Below are 19,563 nucleotides of genomic sequence, written 5' to 3' on the forward strand. Positions count from 1 at the left end.
CGAACCAAGACAGCGCATCCACCAGACGTGCCGATAGCGTGACATGTGCATACGTTATAATATGTTCTGAAAGGTGTTACCATTTTGTTTGTTTGCTCCTCGCTTTCAACTTTCGTCTCTTGTATAGCTATAATATCGAGTTCATTTTCAACGCATAGTCGGCTGAGCTGGTACTGCCTCCGTCTTGAAGCGAGGCCGCGTACATTAATAGTAGCAACTCGTATTCCCCTCTTCAAATGCATTGTTAATAAGCGGGAAAGGTAGGCATAAAAGAAAACCGTATATAATCACACGTAGCACCTCTAGGTATACTTAAGTTACGTCTACAAGTGCTGACGGACAGAGCAGCTGTTTCGCGACACATTGAAGTGCAGTCCACAAAATACCTTGCTTGAGCAGCGGCTGACCTCCCCGACCCTTCGGTAGCGTTGGGCTCTCGCAAGCTCGCGTCTGAGTGCCTTTGCAGGCACAAGTCCCTACGGCTACTTTGGCGTCGGCGCCGCCGGTCTTTTGTCCGGCGGGATATTCGGCGCGTTACCACCGACTTTGGTGGCGGTTCCTCGCTGTTCGGTTTGCCAGTTTGCCCGCCGTCGCTTGTTGATTCTTCGTGTGTTCGCTTCCCGACCGCCACAACAGCATTGGTAACGTCCATCGCTTCGTTGTCAGATGATGCCATAGTCGAGACGGCAGGCGTTTCTTTGGCCGCGATGTCTTGCTTATGAACGTCGACGGCCGAGTCCCTGCTCACAGGTCGCGTAGGCGTTCCTGGCACACCTACCGCTCCGGCAGTCGTTTGCCCCTGCGGTTTCGGTGGTTGTGTCGCTGTGACCTTCACCTCGTTGGCGCTCCCGGCAGAGGCTTCCTCGGCATCCACTTCGTCCATAAGAAGTTCAGCGCTTTCATCTGCAGCCGTCGGCCCCGTCACGTTTGCGTATGTCCTCACGCACTGCGATTCGTCATGGCCGTGACGACGACAACGGGCACAGCGCGGGACGTGGCAGTCGCGCCGGATGTGCCCTGTGTTGCGGCAACGAAGGCAGAGTGGTGCTCTTCCAGGAATCACCACGAGAGCTTCCTCACCGGCTATCCGTAACAGATGAGGCACGTCGTCCGCCCCCAAGCCCTTCCTCGGCATCAGGGTGACCAGGCGCGTTGAAGAACCTTTATCCTGAAGGCCATGCACCCGCCACCGCTCTCTTGCCACATCCGTGACTCGGCCGTAAGGCGCCAGGGCTTCACGAATGTCCTCGTCCGGCACGTTTTGTAACATCCAGTGTAGCTTGAGGTGCATTGCTTGATTTCCAGGGTCGACGACGATGCATGGTCTATCCTTCACCTTCAAGTCCTTTGCCCGCAGCAGTTCTTTCACTCCGTCACTGCTTTTGAAAGTCACGGCCCACACATGACTCATTCGATACGCCCCTAGGGCGACAACGTCAGACAGCAACTTCATGCTCGACAGCATGTCACGGAAGTTTTCCGCCCGGTATGGCCTTGCACGCATATCAGCATGCAAAAATAAAGTATTCGTAACAAGTCGCCCTGTTGGTAGTTGAGGCAGTAGCACCTGATAATCAGGATCCTCGTTGACAAAAAACCTAGAACCGCGGCCCTGCTGGGCCGCTGATGCCGCTCCGACGGAGCTCATGACAGCCACGTCCTTCCACTTCGGTAGCCAAGACGCGTCTTCCATGGTATGGCCGATGGCAGGGATGCTATGTTTACGACTGCACCTGTATCGTGCTATGTGCATTCGCAACGTATTGCTACAGCACGCACGCGGCACTGTCTTTCCGTTGATAGTACAGGCACACGTCGTGTACGTGGATTGCTCCGTTTGTTGTGGTTAGTCGCTGCCGAGTCGAGCTCGCAATAAAACAAGAGGACGAGCGCAACGATGTGCGTCCGCTGCAGCCCACGTTTGGCGCTAGTAATGAGCCAAGTTATTGATTGTCACTGAGCTGGATACGGGTGTAATAGGTAAACGGTTAGCAGTTTGTGCGACTAAATTTTGCACCATTACTTATACCGGTTACCACCGTCACTGCGCGTACAATCGCCTAGCGGCTTGCATATTGTTTTTGCACTTCGACGTTGGCTCTACCAGTAGGCTGCGCCAGTTGAACGTAACAGTAAATAAAACCACCCACACGTGAGTGTAAAAAAAAGAAGAAAAAAAAATAAGTCACAGAAGCACGCAATAAAAAAAAAGCAAAAAGAAGGGTGCCATCAGCACTCGGTGTTCCCAGGTGGTCTCCCTCCCAAGTACTGACCGAGCCCAATGCTGCTTAGCTTCGGGGATCGGACGAGAACCGGCGTATTCAGCATGGTATGGCCGATGGCAGGGATGCTATGTTTACGACTGCACCTGTATCGTGCTATGTGCATTCGCAACGTATTGCTAAGCACGCACGCGGCACTGTCTTTCCGTTGACAGTACAGGCACACGTCGTGTACGTGGATTGCTCCGTTTGTTGTGGTTAGTCGCTGCCGAGTCGAGCTCGCAATAAAACAAGAGGACGAGCGCAACGATTTGCGTCCGCTGCAGCCCACGTTTGGCGCTAGTAATGAGCCAAGTTATTGATTGTCACTGAGCTGGATACGGGTGTAATAGGTAAACGGTTAGCAGTTTGTGCGACTAAATTTTGCACCATTACTTATACCGGTTACCACCGTCACTGCGCGTACAATCGCCTAGCGGCTTGCATATTGTTTTTGCACTTCGACGTTGGCTCTACCAGTAGGCTGCGCCAGTTGAACGTAACAGTAAATAAAACCACCCACACGTGAGTGTAAAAAAAAGAAAAAAAAATAAGTCACAGAAGCACGCAATAAAAAAAAAGCAAAAAGAAGGGTGCCATCACTCGGTGTTCCCAGGTGGTCTCCCTCCCAAGTACTGACCGAGCCCAATGCTGCTTAGCTTCGGGGATTGGACGAGAACCGGCGTATTCAGCATGGTATGGCCGATGGCAGGGATGCTATGTTTACGACTGCACCTGTATCATGCTATGTGCATTCGCAACGTATTGCTACAGCACGCACGCGGCACTGTCTTTCCGTTGACAGTACAGGCACACGTCGTGTACGTGGATTGCTCCGTTTGTTGTGGTTAGTCGCTGCCGAGTCGAGCTCGCAATAAAACAAGAGGACGAGCGCAACGATTTGCGTCCGCTGCAGCCCACGTTTGGCGCTAGTAATGAGCCAAGTTATTGATTGTCACTGAGCTGGATACGGGTGAATAGGTAAACGGTTAGCAGTTTGTGCGACTAAATTTTGCACCATTACTTATACCGGTTACCACCGTCACTGCGCGTACAATCGCCTAGCGGCTTGCATATTGTTTTTGCACTTCGACGTTGGCTCTACCAGTAGGCTGCGCCAGTTGAACGTAACAGTAAATAAAAGCACCCACACGTGAGTGTAAAAAAAAGAAAAAAAAAATAAGTCACAGAAGCACGCAATAAAAAAAAAGCAAAAAGAAGGGTGCCATCAGCACTCGGTTTTCCCAGGTGGTCTCCCTCCCAAGTACTGACCGAGCCCAATGCTGCTTAGGTTCAGGGATCGGACGAGAACCGGCGTATTCAGCATGGTATGGCCGATGGCAGGGATGCTATGTTTACGACTGCACCTGTATCGTGCTATGTGCATTCGCAACGTATTGCTACAGCACGCACGCGGCACTGTCTTTCCGTTGACAGTACAGGCACACGTCGTGTACGTGGATTGCTCCGTTTGTTGTGGTTAGTCGCTGCCGAGTCGAGCTCGCAATAAAACAAGAGGACGAGCGCAACGATTTGCGTCCGCTGCAGCCCACGTTTGGCGCTAGTAATGAGCCAAGTTATTGATTGTCACCGAGCTGGATACGGGTGTAATAGGTGAACGGTTAGCAGTTTGTGCGACTAAATTTTGCACCATTACTTATCCCGGTTACCACCGTCACTGCGCGTACAATCGCCTAGCGGCTTGCATATTGTTTTTGCACTTCGACGTTGGCTCTACCAGTAGGCTGCGCCAGTTGAACGTAACAGTAAATAAAACCACCCACACGTGAGTGTAAAAAAAAGAAAAAAAAATAAGTCACAGAAGCACGCAATAAAAAAAAAAGCAAAATGAAGGGTGCCATCAGCACTCGGTGTTCCCAGGTGGTCTCCCTCCCAAGTACTGACCGAGCCCAATGCTGCTTAGCTTCGGGGATCGGACGAGAACCGGTGTATTCAGCATGGTATGGCCGATGGCAGGGATGCTATGTTTACGACTGCACCTGTATCGTGCTATGTGCATTCGCAACGTATTGCTACAGCACGCACGCGGCACTGCCTTTCCGTTGACAGTACAGGCACACGTCGTGTACGTGGATTGCTCCGTTTGTTGTGGTTAGTCGCTGCCGAGTCGAGCTCGCAATAAAATAAGAGGAAGAGCGCAACGATTTGCGTCCGCTGCAGCCCACGTTTGGCGCTAGTAATGAGCCAAGTTATTGATTGTCACTGAGCTGGATACGGGTGGAATAGGTAAACGGTTAGCAGTTTGTGCGACTAAATTTTGCACCATTACTTATACCGGTTACCACCGTCACTGCGCGTACAATCGCCTAGCGGCTTGCATATTGTTTTTGCACTTCGACGTTGGCTCTCCCAGTAGGCTGCGCCAGTTGAACGTAACAGTAAATAAAACCACCCACACGTGAGTGTAAAAAAAAGAAAAAAAAATAAGTCACAGAAGCACGCAATAAAAAAAAAGCAAAAAGAAGGGTGCCATCAGCACTCGGTGTTCCCAGGTGGTCTCCCTCCCAAGTACTGACCGAGCCCAATGCTGCTTAGCTTCGGGGATCGGACGAAAACCGGCGTATTCAGCATGGTATGGCCGATTTTTTTTTTTTTTATTTATTTATTGCCGGTCTTCGACATTACAGCATGGTATGGCCGATGGCAGGGATGCTATGTTTACGACTGCACCTGTATCGTGCTATGTGCATTCGCAACGTATTGCTACAGCACGCACGCGGCACTGTCTTTCCGTTGACAGTACAGGCACACGTCGTGTACGTGGATTGCTCCGTTTGTTGTGGTTAGTCGCTGCCGAGTCGAGCTCGCAATAAAACAAGAGGACGAGCGCAACGATTTGCGTCCGCTGCAGCCCACGTTTGGCGCTAGTAATGAGCCAAGTTATTGATTGTCACTGAGCTGGATACGGGTGTAATAGGTAAACGGTTAGCAGTTTGTGCGACTAAATTTTGCACCATTACTTATACCGGTTACCACCGTCACTGCGCGTACAATCGCCTAGCGGCTTGCATATTGTTTTTGCACTTCGACGTTGGCTCTACCAGTAGGCTGCGCCAGTTGAACGTAACAGTAAATAAAACCACCCACACGTGAGTGTAAAAAAAAGAAAAAAAAATACGTCACAGAAGCACGCAATAAAAAAAAAGCAAAAAGAAGGGTGCCATCAGCACTCGGTGTTCCCAGGTGGTCTCCCTCCCAAGTACTGACCGAGCCCAATGCTGCTTAGCTTCGGGGATCGGACGAGAACCGGCGTATTCAGCATGGTATGGCCGATTTTTTTTTTCTTTATTTCCAGCTTGGCTACAAGCTTCAAAAGAGTTTGTGATCCTAGATCACACTCGTTTTATATGTGTCAAAGTGTCAAGCATTGACACCACAGCTTCATCACAGTCCTTCGTCTTGTACACGTCACGTACCTTCACAACCATTTCGACAAAATATTCATACACAGATCGGCCTTTAACATCACAATGTCTATATGCCAACAGACTACGCCAGACTGCGTGCATTCCAAGTAAAAAGATGACATCCATCTGATCAAAATCGTGTTCAGGCGGTAAAAAACGAATGCCATGTGGATTGAGGGGTATGTCTATCTTTAACGTTCTCTGTAATATATCCCAAAAGAATATGGCATTATTACAATTAATGAAAACATGTTCGATCGTTTCAGCTTTGTTGCACAGAAAGCATCTGCTTCCCCATGGCACATAAATTCCTCTTTCCTCCAACCACGTTTTAACAGGCAAGGTTCCCGTGTGAAGCTTGAAGAAGAATGTTTTAACGTTTGCCGATATCCACATATTTTTAACCCTTTTAAGTACGTCTTGCCCAGGCCCTTCTTGAAACATTAACCGATACAATGGAACAGGGAACACACTTTCAGTGAGATCCTTCATAAGACGCTTTCTTTTTACATTGGAAAGGTACTCAAGAGAGAATCGCGCCCTAAGGAAACGATAGGACGTTACAACTTCACGCAAGAACCTTGAAATTGTGTAATGAGGGCCAATGGCTGAAGAAACAAAAAAATCAGGCATAGAAACTGCTAACATAGTTTGAAAAAAACTGCACAAAAACGGGTCTCTTTCGTCCCTTATCAATATGAAACGTGATACAACTTGCTGAAGAAACAAGTGGCACACCGACAGACCACCTTTCTTTACTCTACGAAACAAATTTGTCCTTGATGTTCGCTCCCACGTAGAACACCAGATAAACGTGGCAAAGATTCGGTGAAATTTTTGAATGTGCTTACGTGTACAATACAGTGCCTGCAGAAGATACATAATTTTCGCAGCGAGAAAAACATTACAAATAGTGGCACGTGCAAAAATCGACAATTCGCGGCCACCCCATGCATCGGCCATCGCACGCATTTCATCCGTTTTTTCGAGCCAGAGTGACTCGCTTTCACGATACCCATCCAAAGGCACCCCCAGGTAAGAGCTAGGTGTCGTGAGCCACCGGATATTTTCAAAAACACCGGGCGTGGCACTCCAGTGGCCATGCCAGTGACCAATGCACTTTTGCTTATTAATTTCACTACCGCTTTTCTCGCAAAACCTTTCAGTAATTCTTAATAATGCGCTAACACTCTCCCTATCTTCAGCAAATAGGGCAACGTCATCCGCATAAGCAAGAACACGTACTTCACAGGACTGTATCTTAAAACCCCTGATTTCTGTACTATTAACTATTTTTCTACAGAGCGGCTCCAAAAATAAAGCAAAAAGTAAAGGACTTAACGGGCAACCCTGTCGAACAGAAGAGAGTACTTGTATGTGTTGTGAGAGTTCACCATTAACAATTAAATTGGTACATGAGCTTTGATATGCCATTTTGATGCCTTTACATATGACGGAACCAAGTCCTACATAATTAATTAATAAAAAGAGAACACTATGTGGTACCATGTCAAAAGCCTTAGCTAGATCTATTTGCAGCATCGCTACCTTGAGGAGAGCGTTATCGCAATATTCTAAAATGGCAGGGATGCTATGTTTACGACTGTACCTGTATCGTGCTATGTGCATTCGCAACGTATTGCTACAGCACGCACGCGGCACTGTCTTTCCGTTGACAGTACAGGCACACGTCGTGTACGTGGATTGCTCCGTTTGTTGTGGTTAGTCGCTGCCGAGTCGAGCTCGCAATAAAACAAGAGGACGAGCGCAACGATTTGCGTCCGCTGCAGCCCACGTTTGGCGCTAGTAATGAGCCAAGTTATTGATTGTCACTGAGCTGGATACGGGTGTAATAGGTAAACGGTTAGCAGTTTGTGCGACTAAATTTTGCACCATTACTTATACCGGTTACCACCGTCACTGCGCGTACAATCGCCTAGCGGCTTGCATATTGTTTTTGCACTTCGACGTTGGCTCTAATAGTAGGCTGCGCCAGTTGAACGTAACAGTAAATAAAACCACCCACACGTGAGTGTAAAAAAAAGAAAAAAAAATAAGTCACAGAAGCACGCAATAAAAAAAAAGCAAAAAGAAGGGTGCCGTCAGCACTCGGTGTTCCCAGGTGGTCTCCCTCCCAAGTACTGACGGAGCCCAATGCTGCTTAGCTTCGGGGATCGGACGAGAACCGGCGTATTCAGCATGGTATGGCCGATGGCAGGGATGCTATGTTTACGACTGCACCTGTATCGTGCTATGTGCATTCGCAACGTATTGCTACAGCACGCACGCGGCACTGTCTTTCCGTTGACAGTACAGGTACACGTCGTGTACGTGGATTGCTCCGTTTGTTGTGGTTAGTCGCTGCCGAGTCGAGCTCGCAATAAAACAAGAGGACGAGCGCAACGATTTGCGTCCGCTGCAGCCCACGTTTGGCGCTAGTAATGAGCCAAGTTATTGATTGTCACTGAGCTGGATACGGGTGTAATAGGTAAACGGTTAGCAGTTTGTGCGACTAAATTTTGCACCATTACTTATACCGGTTACCACCGTCACTGCGCGTACAATCGCCTAGCGGCTTGCATATTGTTTTTGCACTTCGACGTTGGCTCTACCAGTAGGCTGCGCCAGTTGAACGTAACAGTAAATAAAACCACCCACACGTGAGTGTAAAAAAAAGAAAAAAAAAATAAGTCACAGAAGCACGCAATAAAAAAAAGCAAAAAGAAGGGTGCCATCAGCACTCGGTGTTCCCAGGTGGTCTCCCTCCCAAGTACTGACCGAGCCCAATGCTGCTTAGCTTCGGGGATCGGACGAGAACCGGCGTATTCAGCATGGTATGGCCGATTTTTTTTTTCTTTATTTCCAGCTTGGCTACAAGCTTCAAAAGAGTTTGTGATCCTAGATCACACTCGTTTTATATGTGTCAAAGTGTCAAGCATTGACACCACAGCTTCATCACAGTCCTTCGTCTTGTACACGTCACGTACCTTCACAACCATTTCGACAAAATATTCATACACAGATCGGCCTTTAACATCACAATATCTATATGCCAACAGACTACGCCAGACTGCGTGCATTCCAAGTAAAAAGATGACATCCATCTGATCAAAATCCTGTTCAGGCGGTAAAAAACGAATGCCATGTGGATTGAGGGGTAGGTCTATCTTTAACGTTCTCTGTAATATATCCCAAAAGAATATGGCATTATTACAATCAATGAAAACATGTTCGATCGTTTCAGCTTTGTTGCACAGAAAGCATCTGCTTCCCCATGGCACATAAATTCCTCTTTCCTCCAACCACGTTTTAACAGGCAAGGTTCCCGTGTGAAGCTTGAAGAAGAATGTTTTAACGTTTGCCGGTATCCACATATTTTTAACCCTTTTAAGTACGTCTTGCCCAGGCCCTTCTTGAAACATTAACCGATACAATGGAACAGGGAACACACTTTCAGTGAGATCCTTCATAAGACGCTTTCTTTTTACATTGGAAAGGTACTCAAGAGAGAATCGCGCCCTAAGGAAACGATAGGACGTTACAACTTCACGCAAGAACCTTGAAATTGTGTAATGAGGGCCAATGGCTGAAGAAACAAAAAAATCAGGCATAGAAACTGCTAACATAGTTTGAAAAAAACTGCACAAAAACGGGTCTCTTTCGTCCCTTATCAATATGAAACGTGATACAACTTGCTGAAGAAACAAGTGGCACACCGACAGACCACCTTTCTTTACTCTACGAAACAAATTTGTCCTTGATGTTCGCTCCCATGTAGAACACCAGATAAACGTGGCAAAGATTCGGTGAAATTTTTGAATGTGCTTACGTGTACAATACAGTGCCTGCAGAAGATACATAATTTTCGCAGCGAGAAAAACATTACAAATAGTGGCACGTGCAAAAATCGACAATTCGCGGCCACCCCATGCATCGGCCATCGCACGCATTTCATCCGTTTTTTCGAGCCAGAGTGACTCGCTTTCACGATACCCATCCAAAGGCACCCCCAGGTAAGAGCTAGGTGTCGTGAGCCACCGGATATTTTCAAAAACACCGGGCGTGGCACTCCAGTGGCCATGCCAGTGACCAATGCACTTTTGCTTATTAATTTCACTACCGCTTTTCTCGCAAAACCTTTCAGTAATTCTTAATAATGCGCTAACACTCTCCCTATCTTCAGCAAATAGGGCAACGTCATCCGCATAAGCAAGAACACGTACTTCACAGGACTGTATCTTAAAACCCCTGATTTCTGTACTATTAACTATTTTTCTACAGAGCGGCTCCAAAAATAAAGCAAAAAGTAAAGGACTTAACGGGCAACCCTGTCGAACAGAAGAGAGTACTTGTATGCGTTGTGAGAGTTCACCATTAACAATTAAATTGGTACATGAGCTTTGATATGCCATTTTGATGCCTTTACATATGACGGAACCAAGTCCTACATAATTAATTAATAAAAAGAGAACACTATGTGGTACCATGTCAAAAGCCTTAGCTAGATCTATTTGCAGCATCGCTACCTTGAGGAGAGCGTTATCGCAATATTCTAAAATGGCAGGGATGCTATGTTTACGACTGTACCTGTATCGTGCTATGTGCATTCGCAACGTATTGCTACAGCACGCACGCGGCACTGTCTTTCCGTTGACAGTACAGGCACACGTCGTGTACGTGGATTGCTCCGTTTGTTGTGGTTAGTCGCTGCCGAGTCGAGCTCGCAATAAAACAAGAGGACGAGCGCAACGATTTGCGTCCGCTGCAGCCCACGTTTGGCGCTAGTAATGAGCCAAGTTATTGATTGTCACTGAGCTGGATACGGGTGTAATAGGTAAACGGTTAGCAGTTTGTGCGACTAAATTTTGCACCATTACTTATACCGGTTACCACCGTCACTGCGCGTTCAATCGCCTAGCGGCTTGCATATTGTTTTTGCACTTCGACGTTGGCTCTACCAGCAGGCTGCGCCAGTTGAACGTAACAGTAAATAAAACCACCCACACGTGAGTGTAAAAAAAGAAAAAAAAAATAAGTCACAGAAGCACGCAATAAAAAAAAAAGCAAAAAGAAGGGTGCCATCAGCACTCGGTGTTCCCAGGTGGTCTCCCTCCCAAGTACTGACCGAACCCAATGCTGCTTAGCTTCGGGGATCGGACGAGAACCGGCGTATTCAGCATGGTATGGCCGATGGCAGGGATGCTATGTTTACGACTGCACCTCTATCGTGCTATGTGCATTCGCAACGTATTGCTACACTACGCACGCGGCACTGTCTTTCCGTTGACAGTACAGGCACACGTCGCGTACGTGGATTGCTCCGTTTGCTGTGGTTAGTCGCTGCCGAGTCGAGCTCGCAATAAAACAAGAGGACGAGCGCAACGATTTGCGTCCGCTGCAGCCCACGTTTGGCTCTAGTAATGAGCCAAGTTATTGATTGTCACTGAGCTGGATACGGGTGTAATAGGTAAACGGTTAGCAGTTTGTGCGACTAAATTTTGCACCATTACTTATACCGGTTACCACCGTCACTGCGCGTACAATCGCCTAGCGGCTTGCATATTGTTTTTGCACTTCGACGTTGGCTCTACCAGTAGGCTGCGCCAGTTGAACGTAACAGTAAATAAAACCACCCACACGTGAGTGTAAAAAGAAAAAAAAAAAAGTCACAGAAGCACGCAATAAAAAAAAAGCAAAAAGAAGGGTGCCATCAGCACTCGGTGTTCCCAGGTGGTCTCCCTCCCAAGTACTGACCGAGCCCAATGCTGCTTAGCTTCGGGGATCGGACGAGAACCGGCGTATTCAGCATGGTATGGCCGATGGCAGGGATGCTATGTTTACGACTGCACCTGTATCGTGCTATGTGCATTCGCAACGTATTGCTACAGCACGCACGCGGCACTGTCTTTCCGTTGACAGTACAGGCACACGTCGTGTACGTGGATTGCTCCGTTTGTTGTGGTTAGTCGCTGCCGAGTCGAGCTCGCAATAAAACAAGAGGACGAGCGCAACGATTTGCGTCCGCTGCAGCCCACGTTTGGCGCTAGTAATGAGCCAAGTTATTGATTGTCACTGAGCTGGATACGGGTGTAATAGGTAAACGGTTAGCAGTTTGTGCGACTAAATTTTGCACCATTACTTACAGCGGTTACCACCGTCACTGCGCCTACAATCGCCTAGCGGCTTGCATATTGTTTTTGCACTTCGACGTTGGCTCTACCAGTAGGCTGCGCCAGTTGAACGTAACAGTAAATAAAACCACCCACACGTGAGTGTAAAAAAAAAAAAATATAAGTCACAGAAGCACGCAATAAAAAAAAAAAGCAAAAAGAAGGGTGCCATCAGCACTCGGTGTTCCCAGGTGGTCTCCCTCCCAAGTACTGACCGAGCCCAATGCTGCTTAGCTTCGGGGATCGGACGAGAACCGGCGTATTCAGCATGGTATGGCCGCTTTTTTTTTTTTTTTTCTTTATTGCCTGTTTGCAGCACAAACCAAGAACACATTCAAATGCCAAAACATGTCAACCACACTTTGGCTAACATTATATATTAAAATCGCTTCAGCTTGATCAGTTCATCAAGAATAGCCACCCACTCGGGGGGCTCACTCTGGGCACGATATATTGCCCGAATATACGCGACACTTTCGATGAAGTTTATTCTCGTCGGACGGGTATCGACATCCGAGTGTCGCACTGCCATTCTCGTTTTCCACAGACTGTGGAGGCCAAGGAGCATAAACATATCGTACGGAACTCCTCCTTCGTTATCGGTTGGCAAATATCGAATACCAAGAGGTGTGATCGGTAGTTCTTTTTTTAGTGTACGTTGTAAGATATCCCAATGAAATGTTGGGTCCCAGCAATCGATGAAAACGTGTTCAATGGCCTCTGGCTTTTTACAAAGTAAGCAGTTTACTGTCCATGGCACATATATTCCTTTTTCGTCTAACCATGTTTTTACGGGTAGCGTGTTTGTGTGTAGCTTAAAGAAAAACGTTTTTTGAGAGGGTCTAACTGGCCTTTTTTTCACCCGTTTCATTACATCATCTCCTTGGCCTCCCCAGTTTACAGACCTGTATAATGGTATTGGCAACATTGTATCAACTAAGTCTTTATACAGTGTTTTTCTTGTCACAGAGCACAGATATTCCATGGAAAACCGCACACTCAACATACGAAGTGAATCAACCACTTCGCGCAGATATCCCCTAATACTTCCTCCCTTCACATCACTGGTCGTTACAACATATTGCGGCAGTGCTTTTCCCAAACGAACTTGAATTACTGTGCGTAGAAAATCATTTCTCTGATCCCGAAAAAAAAGAAAACGCGACACAATTTGTCTGATAAACAAATGCGACAGACCTAGCCCACCACTTCGAGCTGAACGAAACAAATTGGTTCTGCTTATCCTCTCCCAACTGGAAGCCCATATGAATACGGCAAAAACACGATGCATTTTTTGCACACTTGAACGACACATTGATAACACTTGCATAATATACCACACTTTCGCTACTAAAAAGAGATTGCACACAGATGCACGTCCAAACATTGACAAATCTCGGCCAAGCCAACCCTTTGATTTTTCACTCATTCTATCAGCTTCATCGGACCAGTACTGTGCGGTATCATTATAGTGCTCGAGCGGCACACCCAAGTACTTAGTTGGCGTTGTTTGCCACCGGATGTTTGCAAAGTGAGCTGGTATAATGTCCCAATGACCGTGCCATATACCGATGCTTTTTTGCCAATTGATCTGGGACCCAGATTGTTCACAGTACTTCTTTACAAGATGTACAACTTCAAGTACGCTATCACGATCCTCGCAGAAGACTGCGATGTCATCAGCGTATGCCAGTACCTTGACTTCAGAAAGCTGTAGCCGAAATCCTCGGACGTTTTCATTGCGCATCACTGCTAAACAGAAAGGCTCGAGGTACAATGCAAAAAGCAATGGACTTAGTGGACACCCTTGTCTAAGGGAAGATCTGAGTGACAGCTTCTTGCTGAGGGACTTATTAATTATAATCTGTGTCGTGCATTGGTCGTAGGCCATTTTGACGCCATCTAAGATTACTTTCCCTACGTTAACATATTCCAAAACAAGAAGAAGAGCATCGTGGGACACACGGTCGAAGGCTTTCGCCAGGTCGAGTTGCAACAAAGCGACGCGTCTAGCGAAGACGTCGCAACACTCTAGAACGCTTCGCGCTACGTGGCTGTTTGTAGTAATAGCGCGGCCTTTTATGCCGCAAGTTTGATGCGGACCGACAAGATTTGTAATGACTGTTTGAAGTCTCTTTGCCAATACCTTCATGAGTATCTTATAATCGGTATTTGTAAGGCTAATTGGCCTGTATGACCCAACCGATAAAAGCGCCTTGTGGTCATCTGTTTTCGGTATTAAAACCATGTGTGCACTTCTGAAAGAAGGTGGCAGTCGCTTATATTTATGTGCCTCAGAGTATACATGCTCCAACACTTGAGCAAGCCCAGGTGCAAATGCCTTATAAAAGGCGGCTCCTAAGCCATCGGGACCCGGTGATTTGCCTGCAGGAAGTTCTTCGATCGCGTGTTCTATTTCTCGGACGCTGATCGGTTCCTCGAGACTGGCTTTTACGTCGTCATCAACGCGCGGCATAAAATTCACGAAACTTGCTTCAAATTCAGCTCCCACGTGGATTGGGACGCCGAACAACTTGCGGTAGTGTTCAGTAAAGGCCTGTTCAATCATATTCGAGTCGGAAGTAACCTCATCCCGATAATTAATCTGTCTTATTTCATTTTTCCTTGCGTACCTCTTTTCATCGGCAATGGCGCGTTTGTTCGGCGTTCCATCAACCCACAGTCTTTCCGTCCGTGCCCGAATAACTGCTGCTCTATATTTTTCCGTGTCAATAGCTTCCATCGCGTTTTTAACTGTTCTGATTTCATTACTAAATTTTCCAGGTTCCGCACTGTCCATAGAAATCAGATAATTTAGTTCCTTCTGGAGCTCATTTTCTTTCATTTTTTCATTGTGTCTTCTAACAGTTCCTACTTCAATCGCAACCATTTTCACGCGAACCTTAAAGTCTTCCCATACTTCTGCCCAAGGTACACTCTCATTACTCAACATGCTTTGAATTTCGTGCTTTACATCGTTTATAAATTTGTCATCACTTAAGTGTTTTTCGTTGAATTTCCAAAGTGCCCAATCGAACCGCGGCTTTTTTGGCTGGGCACCGAGTGCAAACCACACTATACTGTGATGGCTAAAGGACACCGGCTTCACGACATAGTTATCGCATAGAGGCACAAGATCTAACGAGATGTAAGCTCTGTCAAGTCGTGCTTGGCTATCTTGTTGATAGTGTGTAAATTGCGGCTGCAAAGTACTGGCCAAAAGGCGACCAACGTCTTCTAGGTAGTAGTCATTTACTAAGGTGTTCAATATCACTGCACTCTTGTCCTGCGGGAATTTACGTTTAGCACGATCTTCTGTATGACACACACAATTAAAGTCACCAAGAAAGATGATGTACTTGTCACAACGAAGGTACTCTTCTAGATTCGAGAAGAAAAGACATCTTTCATTGATATCATTTGGCGCATACACGCATATAATCCTCCATTGTGATCCATTAAAAGAAAAATCAAGAACAATAAAACGCCCACTTTCGCTCACAGTAACCATATCTTCATTTATACCAATACCCCTTCGAACCAAGACAGCGCATCCACCAGACGTGCCGATAGCGTGACATGTGCATACGTTATAATATGTTCTGAAAGGTGTTACCATTTTGTTTGTTTGCTCCTCGCTTTCAACTTTCGTCTCTTGTATAGCTATAATATCGAGTTCATTTTCAACGCATAGTCGGCTGAGCTGGTACTGCCTCCGTCTTGAAGCGAGGCCGCGTACATTAATAGTAGCAACTCGTATTCCCCTCTTCAAATGCATTGTTAATAAGCGGGAAAGGTAGGCATAAAAGAAAACCGTATATAATCACACGTAGCACCTCTAGGTATACTTAAGTTACGTCTACAAGTGCTGACGGACAGAGCAGCTGTTTCGCGACACATTGAAGTGCAGTCCACAAAATACCTTGCTTGAGCAGCGGCTGACCTCCCCGACCCTTCGGTAGCGTTGGGCTCTCGCAAGCTCGCGTCTGAGTGCCTTTGCAGGCACAAGTCCCTACGGCTACTTTGGCGTCGGCGCCGCCGGTCTTTTGTCCGGCGGGATATTCGGCGTCCGCCGTGATGACGGCCGGCGCGTTACCACCGACTTTGGTGGCGGTTCCTCGCTGTTCGGTTTGCCAGTTTGCCCGCCGTCGCTTGTTGATTCTTCGTGTGTTCGCTTCCCGACCGCCACAACAGCATTGGTAACGTCCATCGCTTCGTTGTCAGATGATGCCATAGTCGAGACGGCAGGCGTTTCTTTGGCCGCGATGTCTTGCTTATGAACGTCGACGGCCGAGTCCCTGCTCACAGGTCGCGTAGGCGTTCCTGGCACACCTACCGCTCCGGCAGTCGTTTGCCCCTGCGGTTTCGGTGGTTGTGTCGCTGTGACCTTCACCTCGTTGGCGCTCCCGGCAGAGGCTTCCTCGGCATCCACTTCGTCCATAAGAAGTTCAGCGCTTTCATCTGCAGCCGTCGGCCCCGTCACGTTTGCGTATGTCCTCACGCACTGCGATTCGTCATGGCCGTGACGACGACAACGGGCACAGCGCGGGACGTGGCAGTCGCGCCGGATGTGCCCTGTGTTGCGGCAACGAAGGCAGAGTGGTGCTCTTCCAGGAATCACCACGAGAGCTTCCTCACCGGCTATCCGTAACAGATGAGGCACGTCGTCCGCCCCCAAGCCCTTCCTCGGCATCAGGGTGACCAGGCGCGTTGAAGAACCTTTATCCTGAAGGCCATGCACCCGCCACCGCTCTCTTGCCACATCCGTGACTGGGCCGTAAGGCGCCAGGGCTTCACGAATGTCCTCGTCCGGCACGTTGTGTAACATCCAGTGTAGCTTGAGGTGCATTGCTTGATTTCCAGGGTCGACGACGATGCATGGTCTATCCTTCACCTTCAAGTCCTTTGCCCGCAGCAGTTCTTTCACTCCGTCACTGCTTTTGAAAGTCACGGCCCACACATGACTCATTCGATACGCCCCTAGGGCGACAAGGTCAGACAGCAACTTCATGCTCGACAGCATGTCACGGAAGTTTTCCGCCCGGTATGGCCTTGCACGCATATCAGCATGCAAAAATAAAGTATTCGTAACAAGTCGCCCTGTTGGTAGTTGAGGCAGTAGCACCTGATAATCAGGATCCTCGTTGACAAAAAACCTAGAACCGCGGCCCTGCTGGGCCGCTGATGCCGCTCCGACGGAGCTCATGACAGCCACGTCCTTCCACTTCGGTAGCCAAGACGCGTCTTCCATGGTATGGCCGATGGCAGGGATGCTATGTTTACGACTGCACCTGTATCGTGCTATGTGCATTCGCAACGTATTGCTACAGCACGCACGCGGCACTGTCTTTCCGTTGACAGTACAGGCACACGTCGTGTACGTGGATTGCTCCGTTTGTTGTGGTTAGTCGCTGCCGAGTCGAGCTCGCAATAAAACAAGAGGACGAGCGCAACGATGTGCGTCCGCTGCAGCCCACGTTTGGCGCTAGTAATGAGCCAAGTTATTGATTGTCACTGAGCTGGATACGGGTGTAATAGGTAAACGGTTAGCAGTTTGTGCGACTAAATTTTGCACCATTACTTATACCGGTTACCACCGTCACTGCGCGTACAATCGCCTAGCGGCTTGCATATTGTTTTTGCACTTCGACGTTGGCTCTACCAGTAGGCTGCGCCAGTTGAACGTAACAGTAAATAAAACCACCCACACGTGAGTGTAAAAAAAAGAAAAAAAAAATAAGTCACAGAAGCACGCAATAAAAAAAAAAGCAAAAAGAAGGGTGCCATCAGCACTCGGTGTTCCCAGGTGGTCTCCCTCCCAAGTACTGACCGAGCCCAATGCTGCTTAGCTTCGGGGATCGGACGAGAACCGGCGTATTCAGCATGGTATGGCCGATGGCAGGGATGCTATGTTTACGACTGCACCTGTATCGTGCTATGTGCATTCGCAACGTATTGCTACAGCACGCACGCGGCACTGTCTTTCCGTTGATAGTACAGGCACACGTCGTGTACGTGGATTGCTCCGTTTGTTGTGGTTAGTCGCTGCCGAGTCGAGCTCGCAATAAAACAAGAGGACGAGCGCAACGATGTGCGTCCGCTGCAGCCCACGTTTGGCGCTAGTAATGAGCCAAGTTATTGATTGTCACTGAGCTGGATACGGGTGTAATAGGTAAACGGTTAGCAGTTTGTGCGACTAAATTTTGCACCATTACTTATACCGGTTACCACCGTCACTGCGCGTACAATCGCCTAGCGGCTTGCATATTGTTTTTGCACTTCGACGTTGGCTCTACCAGTAGGCTGCGCCAGTTGAACGTAACAGTAAATAAAACCACCCACACGTGAGTGTAAAAAAAAGAAAAAAAAATAAGTCACAGAAGCACGCAATAAAAAAAAAAGCAAAAAGAAGGGTGCCATCAGCACTCGGTGTTCCCAGGTGGTCTCCCTCCCACGTACTGACCGAGCCCAATGCTGCTTAGCTTCGAGGATCGGACGAGAACCGGCGTATTCAGCATGGTATGGCCGATGGCAGGGATGCTATGTTTACGACTGCACCTGTATCGTGCTATGTGCATTCGCAACGTGTTGCTACAGCACGCACGCGGCACTGTCTTTCCGTTGACAGTACAGGCACACGTCGTGTACGTGGATTGCTCCGTTTGTTGTGGTTAGTCGCTGCCGAGTCGAGCTCGCAATAAAACAAGAGGACGAGCACAACGATGTGCGTCCGCTGCAGCCCACGTTTGGCGCTAGTAATGAGCCAAGTTATTGATTGTCACTGAGCTGGATACGGGTGTAATAGGTAAACGGTTAGCAGTTTGTGCGACTAAATTTTGCACCATTACTTATACCGGTTACCACCGTCACTGCGCGTACAATCGCCTAGCGGCTTGCATATTGTTTTTGCACTTCGACGTTGGCTCTACCAGTAGGCTGCGCCAGTTGAACGTAACAGTAAATAAAACCACCCACACGTGAGGGTAAAAAAAAGAAAAAAAAAATAAGTCACAGAAGCACGCAATAAAAAAAAAAGCAAAAAGAAGGGTGCCATCAGCACTCGGTGTTCTCAGGTGGTCTCCCTCCCAAGTACTGACCGAGCCCAATGCTGCTTAGCTTCGGGGATCGGACGAGAACCGGCGTATTCAGCATGGTATGGCCGATTTTTTTTTTTTTCTTTATTGCCGACTTCGACGTACTCAATCAAGGTTTACAAAGATAAAACGTGTGGACCACACTTTGGCCAACACGGTATTAAAATCTTTTTAACAACGCTAATTCATCAAATAAGGAGATCCATTGTGGTGGATCAGGCAGCGCTTTGAACGCATCTCTTACACACACAACACTCTCAATGAAGTTTTCCCGAGCCGATCGAACAACAATGTCTCCGTTTTGAAATTGCAATCTAGTTTTCCACATAGCGTGGAGGCTCAGGATCATAATAAGGTCATACGGGACATCCTCGGCGTTATCAAACGGTAAGAAGCGTATTCCATATGGGTCCAGGGGTAACTGTTTTTTCAATGTTCTCTGCAGAACATCCCAGTGAAAGATGGCGTCCCAGCAATCTAAGAATGCATGTTCTATTGTTTCCGGTTTTTTACATAATAAGCAGTCGGTGCTCCAGGGGATGAAAATACCCTTCTCATGAAGCCAGGTCTTAACGGGAAGTGTGTTTGTGTGCAATTTGAAGAAAAAAGA

General features: G+C 47.7%; 5 non-coding genes and 9 pseudogenes across 5 annotated transcripts; all 14 read right to left on the bottom strand.

Moving 5' to 3' along the window:
* Positions 1-2,224: 2,224 nt before the first annotated feature.
* LOC126532414 (5S ribosomal RNA) lies at positions 2,225-2,343 on the bottom strand. The gene has a single exon (XR_007599781.1). It is a non-coding gene; the product is annotated as a 5S ribosomal RNA (ribosomal RNA).
* A 512-nt stretch (positions 2,344-2,855) lies between these two features.
* On the bottom strand, positions 2,856-2,971 carry LOC126532527 (5S ribosomal RNA; annotated as a pseudogene).
* Positions 2,972-3,484: 513 nt separating this feature from the next.
* Positions 3,485-3,603, bottom strand: LOC126532373 (5S ribosomal RNA; annotated as a pseudogene).
* A 514-nt stretch (positions 3,604-4,117) lies between these two features.
* On the bottom strand, positions 4,118-4,236 carry LOC126532286 (5S ribosomal RNA). The gene has a single exon (XR_007599739.1). It is a non-coding gene; the product is annotated as a 5S ribosomal RNA (ribosomal RNA).
* A 513-nt stretch (positions 4,237-4,749) lies between these two features.
* LOC126532466 (5S ribosomal RNA) lies at positions 4,750-4,868 on the bottom strand (annotated as a pseudogene).
* Positions 4,869-5,440: 572 nt separating this feature from the next.
* Positions 5,441-5,559, bottom strand: LOC126532392 (5S ribosomal RNA; annotated as a pseudogene).
* Positions 5,560-7,786: 2,227 nt separating this feature from the next.
* Positions 7,787-7,905, bottom strand: LOC126532455 (5S ribosomal RNA; annotated as a pseudogene).
* A 513-nt stretch (positions 7,906-8,418) lies between these two features.
* On the bottom strand, positions 8,419-8,537 carry LOC126532383 (5S ribosomal RNA; annotated as a pseudogene).
* A 2,228-nt stretch (positions 8,538-10,765) lies between these two features.
* On the bottom strand, positions 10,766-10,884 carry LOC126532361 (5S ribosomal RNA). Its single transcript, XR_007599762.1, has one exon. It is a non-coding gene; the product is annotated as a 5S ribosomal RNA (ribosomal RNA).
* A 510-nt stretch (positions 10,885-11,394) lies between these two features.
* On the bottom strand, positions 11,395-11,513 carry LOC126532342 (5S ribosomal RNA). Its single transcript, XR_007599757.1, has one exon. It is a non-coding gene; the product is annotated as a 5S ribosomal RNA (ribosomal RNA).
* Positions 11,514-12,025: 512 nt separating this feature from the next.
* LOC126532473 (5S ribosomal RNA) lies at positions 12,026-12,144 on the bottom strand (annotated as a pseudogene).
* Positions 12,145-17,640: 5,496 nt separating this feature from the next.
* LOC140217680 (5S ribosomal RNA) lies at positions 17,641-17,759 on the bottom strand. The gene has a single exon (XR_011894263.1). It is a non-coding gene; the product is annotated as a 5S ribosomal RNA (ribosomal RNA).
* A 514-nt stretch (positions 17,760-18,273) lies between these two features.
* Positions 18,274-18,392, bottom strand: LOC126532937 (5S ribosomal RNA; annotated as a pseudogene).
* A 515-nt stretch (positions 18,393-18,907) lies between these two features.
* Positions 18,908-19,026, bottom strand: LOC126533027 (5S ribosomal RNA; annotated as a pseudogene).
* Between the last annotated feature and the right edge of the window lie 537 nt (positions 19,027-19,563).

Source organism: Dermacentor andersoni, chromosome 4 (assembly GCF_023375885.2).
Source record: "Dermacentor andersoni chromosome 4, qqDerAnde1_hic_scaffold, whole genome shotgun sequence".
Classification (NCBI taxonomy): domain Eukaryota; kingdom Metazoa; phylum Arthropoda; class Arachnida; order Ixodida; family Ixodidae; genus Dermacentor; species Dermacentor andersoni.